Here is a 6000-nt window from a genome sequence, read left to right as displayed (position 1 = left end):
CCCTTAATTCTATCCGGCCACCATCGGGAGGAAGTACCGATTCAGCCTCATTCAATCACCTCAAGCCCCGGTACTCCTAGGATACCCGTGGCTGAACCAACACAATCCGCATATTGAAAGGCCTACCGGGAGGATAGCCGAATGGAGCCCATCCTGCCATACCAACTGTCTGCGGTCGGCCCTGTCTCCCAGAGAAGCTGCCGTGACACCACCTGTTTTGGAACCCCTTGACTTGTCCCGCATCCCCAAGGAGTACCATGACTTAGGACAGGTGTTCAGTCAACAGCGGGCCCTTTCCCTGCCCCAGCACCAACCATACGATTGTGCAATTGACCTTCTCCCCGGGGCCCCGCTACCCACCAGTCGCCTGTTTAACTTGCCCCGGCCAGAGAAGCAATCAGTGTAAGGTTACATAGTGAATCTATCATGGCGGGCATTATTTGATCCTCATCCTCCCCGGGGGGGCGCAGCGTTCTTCTTTGTGGGAAAGAAAGATGGCTCTCTCCAACCCTGAATCGACTACCGAGGCCTAAATCATATAACCATTAAGAGCAAGTACCTATCGCCTCTTGTAAGTTTTGCATTCAAGCCACTTCATGGAGCCACCATCTTCTCGAAGTTGGACCTCTGAAACACCTACCATTTGGTTCGGATTAGGGAGGGAGATGAGTGGAAGACGGCTTTCAATACCCCATTAGGCCACTTTGAGTACTTAGTTATGCCTTTCGGCCTCACCAATCCCCCTCCCCCCCCCCCACCGTTTTTCATGCCCTGATTAACGATGTACGAAGAGACCTCATTAACTACTTGGTGTTTGTCTACCTGGAAGACATCCTGATCTTTTCCAGCAGGCCCCAGCAACACGTGCGCCTGGTCCGTCAAGTCCTGAAGAGGCTGGGGGAATAAATTATTCGTAAAGGTGGAGAAATGCGAATTCCACGTCCCCTCAGTCAGCTTCCTAGGTTATATCATCGAGAGGGGACAGGCGAGAGCTGCCTCCTGTGGTTTGCGAACTTCTATCGCCAGTTCATTAGAAACTACAGTCAGGTGGCGGCCCCCCCCTTACCCGGCTTACCTCGCCTACCACACTGTTTTGCTGGGGCTCCGAAGTGGACTCAGCATTCACCAACCTGAAGGGGCGTTTCACTACTGCCCCCATCGTGGTTCATCCGGACTCATTCCGTCAATTCATCGTGGAGGTGGACGCCTCCGACTCTGGGTAGGAGCGGTCCTATCCCAAGTTCAGATGAAAAGCTTCACCCCTGCGCATTCTACTCTCGCTAACCTTGCCCAGCCGAGCGGAATTACGAGGTGGGGAATCGGGAACTACTGAGTCAAATTAGCACTGCAAGAATGGAGGCACTGGCTGGAGGGGGCAGAACTCGTTTGTGGTATGGACGGACCATAAGAACATGGAGTATATTAAGACCGCCAAGCAATTGAACTCCCATCAGGCCCGTTGGTCATTGTTTTCTGGACGATTCCAGTTTATCCTCACGTACCGTCCAGGATCCAAGAACGGGAAGCCAGACGCGTTATCCCGCCAGCATGACTCCAAGGAGAACACTTCCAGTCCCGAGATTATCCTCCCTCCAACCTGCCTGGTGGCCACCCTCTCTTGGGAGATTGAGGTGAAAGTAAGAGAAGCCCAGCGGGACGACCCCAGTCCTGGAAGTGAACATGGCTATCGCCTGTACATGTCCGCCTCTGTCAAGCCCCAGGTCCTCCAATGGGGGCACACATCCTGGTTTGCCTGCCACCCCGGGAGTGATCGGACCCTGGCTCTCTTGAGGAGGTACTTTTCGGGGCAGTCCATGGAGAGGTACACCCACACTTATGTCTCGGCACGTCCCATCTGTGCCCGGGGTACGGCCTCTCATCGACCACCGGCGGGTCTACTTCGTCCTCTACCTGTCCCTGGTCGTCCCTGGTCACACATCGCCCTAGACATTGTCACCGGTCTACCCCTCCCCACGGAAACACAACTGTCCTCAGCGTGGTAGACCGATTCTCCAAGGCGGTGCACTTTGTGGCCCTCCCAAAACTCCCTTCCCCTCAAAAAACCGCAGATCTTCTCGTCCGCCACGTCTTCTGCCTCCACGGAATCCCCGCGGACATCATCTCCGATCGAGGACCCCAGTTCATCTCACAGGTATGGACGGCCTTCTGTCACGCCTTAGGTGCAACGGTCAGCCTTTCATCCGGCTTCCAGCCCCAGACGAACGGGCAGACGGAATGGGTCAACCAAAACCTGGAGGCGACGTTACGCGGTGTAACGGCAAACCACCCGTCAACCCGGAGCGACTAGTACGCCCACAACTCCCTGGTGAGCTCTGTCATTGGGAGGCCCCCGTTCGAGTGCTACCTTGGGTACCAACCCCCGCTGTTCCCCGCTCAGGAAGAAGAGATCGCGGTACCGTCAGTTCGGGACCATGTTGTTCAGTGCCAGAAGGTTTGGGAGGAGACTTGCTCGGCCCTACTCAGATCGACAAACCAAAATAAGGAAATGGCCGACCAAGACCGGACTCCAGCAACAGAGTACCAAGCGGCGCAGATGGTGTGGCTTTCCTCCAGGGACATCCCGCTCAAATATGAACATAGGAAACTTGCCCCCCCCCCCAACCCCGCTTCCTGAGAACATTCAAGGTCGAAAGGATTATCCACCTCAGGCTGCCAAAGTCCATGCGTATTCACCCAACCTTTCAAGTGTCCCAGTTTAAATCAGTCTCCGTCAGCCCTTTGTGTCCCCCAGCTGAGATTCCTCCTTCTGCCAGGCTCATCGACGACCATCTGGCATACACCGTCCGATGACTACTAGATGTGTGCCGTTGGGGCAGGGGCCTCCAAAACCTGGTGCGGCAACAACCCGTTTAGAAATTGACAAGCAAGGATGCTTCCTACCATGAGTATCACCCCTCAGGAAGAGCCCAATGTAATATTGCAAGTTGCTGGAATTCCATTTCTGTTTCTGATTGATAGGGGGGAAACCACAAATACTCTCGATTAGGAAATAGTATCAGAAACGGGATTCCAGCCATCAGACACCACAATCACTCTGTCTGGGTTCAAAGGCAAGGAAAGTCCGTTTTCACATAGCCAGCCACTGCAGGTGGAATTCCGATGGAACCAGTCACCACCAGTCGGGGGTGTAATCTACCAGGAAAAAACATGCTCTGTCCTTTGGAACTCGAAATTCTGCGCATGGACAAGTATATCACCCTGGAACTAGTGAACAGACGACATCTTCCCCAGTTTCTGACCACCCAATGGTGGTACTTAATCTGGATTCCACTGTGTGTGAAACACTTCTGGCAGTGGCCAACTATCACGTGACTCTATGTCACGACCCTATGGGGTGCACAACTGCGGTATGCCAATACTATGCACCCCTTGAGGACCGTTAGTTCCCAGTCACGGTGATTGGAGAGGCTAAAGGAGGAGAGGGCAGTGCATTTCTGGCCAAAGTACCGGATTTCCTTTGGCGACAGAGAGGACTTGTGGTTCCCCATACTCCCATTTGGGTTTGTCCTGGGTTCAAGCCAAAGAGCACAGCGTTCCTCGCTTACACCTTGACAAAACAGGGGTTCCATTCAAGCAACCTTCCGTGACTTAAGCAGAACGAGTTTGCCTGAAATGTGGGAGGTATGTACTTTTCAGGGGGACGCCTCTGAGTTCAAACTGTGGTCCCCGATGGGGTGCCAGAAAGAGCCTGACCTAGGCTTTCGGATCCCTCCAGCGGGACAGGTTTGCGTTCCTAAACAGTTTTAACCAATATTGGTTGATAACATACATAACTATATGCATCTGGGAAAGGAGGGAATTGTTGGTAAACTGTACCCTGCACACCTTGTCCGACTCCCTCGACAGGTGGACCTTTTTCGTGTCTGCAAGTTGATTTTACTGAATTGCCTAGAGGAAATTGCTATAGATACTGCTTAGTTATTATAGATGTGTTCAGCAGATGAAGCTATTCCAACCACCAATAATACTGCTATGACTGTTGATAAGGTATCATTACGGGAAATAACTCCTAGGTACAGCCTGCCACAGATGCTGAGCTCTGACAATGGCCCACGCTTTGTGGCAGAAGTAGATACAGAGATATGTAACAAACTAGCTATCAAGCAACAATTCCACTGTGTACACCACCCATGGGCCACTGGCATAGTGGAAAGAGCCAATGTCACTCTGAGGAGTAAATTAGTCAAACCAACAGCGGAGACTGGACTCACTTGGTTAAAAGTCGTATTGCTAGCCTATTCTACATGAGGGTTACCCCATAGGGAAAAAGAGGGCTGTCACCAGCTGAAATCATGTATGGATGGCTCATGAGAACACCCTGGTGACTTGTGTACCTTGCTCACAGAAAGTCTGCCAGCAAAATTGGATTTGCATACGCTAGGGGAAGCGATGGGGAAATATATATGCCAACCAACCAAAATTCTCCAAGCATTACATTCACAGGTACAACAGGCTTACAAGGAAGAGAACTACCCCGCACAGAGGAGTGACTATCCCACCAGAGATCCTGGGAATATTGTTCTGATAAAGAACTGGGATTGTGGGAAACTCGGACCTCGGTAGAGACAACCATATCAGGTGTTACTGACCACTCCACAAAGAGCAATCACAGTGGATACATCGAACAGACTACAAATGTGTTACTGAAGGAACTGAGTAGAAGGACTCTCTTGGACTAAAGGAAAATGTATTGGTTGACAGTGGTGTTTGTGTTTATGTCATTGAGAGGGCTCCCCCCAGCTTCCGGGGGCCCCCATGTTAACATTTTTCTGTCACTCTACCACACCTCTGCCAAAAATGTAGAACTAGTGGCCTGCTGGGTTTGTGTCAAAATTCTACAGCATGGTAAAACTATGATTCCAATGACAGTAATCCCGCTCAAACAGAGTGAGGAACTCTCAGCCTGGGCTTTCTCAAATAACACCCGGGGAAGTGAGATTAGGAATTGTGGTTCAGTCAGCGAAGACTGTGGTTGTCAGTGTTCTGAGGGATGGTATCCCCATCAAACGGTACTTCCTAGACTGGGAAACATGCATCTTGACCATACTTGCAGGTGCCCAATAGCGGAGCGGAATAACTGAGACTGAGTGATTTTGGATGATCACTTTTCTCTCCTGTGGAGTAGCCAGGAATTCACCAGAGATAATCAATTTGGCAACAGCATTTGAGGAGCTGGCCACAATACTGCAGAGGCTCTGACAGAAAAACAGACCCAAGTAACAGAAAATTCCACTGAAATGAGTGCAATCCAGCAAACAGTCCTACAGAATCATTTGGCTTTAGATTTTATCCTCACTGTGAAAGGGGGAACCTGTGCTATTAGTGACATAGAATGCTGCACCTATATCCCTGATGAGTCTACCAACATTACATCCCTTTCCGAGCACACTGCCAGGGAGATTGACAGCATCAAGAAAGTAGGGCAGGATTTACATGTGTTCACCGAAGGGTTGAAGACCTGTTAGGTAATATGTCGGGCATGATATTGCATTATGGCCCAATAGATGTACATAATGATAAAAAGGAAGGAATGATAATGATAAGGGTTAACACTTTGCTAAACAAGAGCAGCCTGTTTTTCTGAAAGAAACTGCTGATGATCAACGGATATGCTAAGCCATGCTGAGCCGTATTTCTTCTTGAGGGAAGCTCAACAGGGCTTCAAGATGCTTATCTCCTTGTGTACTCATGCATAGAGATAGGACAGCTGCAGTCTGGTCTGTGTGTGTAAGTCATGTAGTAAATAACATTGGCTCCAGCCTGTCTTGCGTGGGGAGTATCCGGATGGATATATCTGTGGTGTAAGGGGAATTGTTAGTCAGTTAGTGGATTGAGCGGTAACAGTCATAGATTCTTCCTGTTTGAGCGACTAACTGAGTAAGGCCTGGATGCATGGAGTAAAGAGTTTGTACTGTTACGCCTGTGCCCGAACTCTGAGGGGCCGAAGGGTACAAAATAGTCCCCTTCCTTTTGAGAATC

Source organism: Hypanus sabinus, unplaced genomic scaffold, assembly GCF_030144855.1.
Source record: "Hypanus sabinus isolate sHypSab1 unplaced genomic scaffold, sHypSab1.hap1 scaffold_562, whole genome shotgun sequence".
NCBI lineage: Eukaryota > Metazoa > Chordata > Chondrichthyes > Myliobatiformes > Dasyatidae > Hypanus > Hypanus sabinus.
This window is presented reverse-complemented; position numbering follows the sequence as displayed.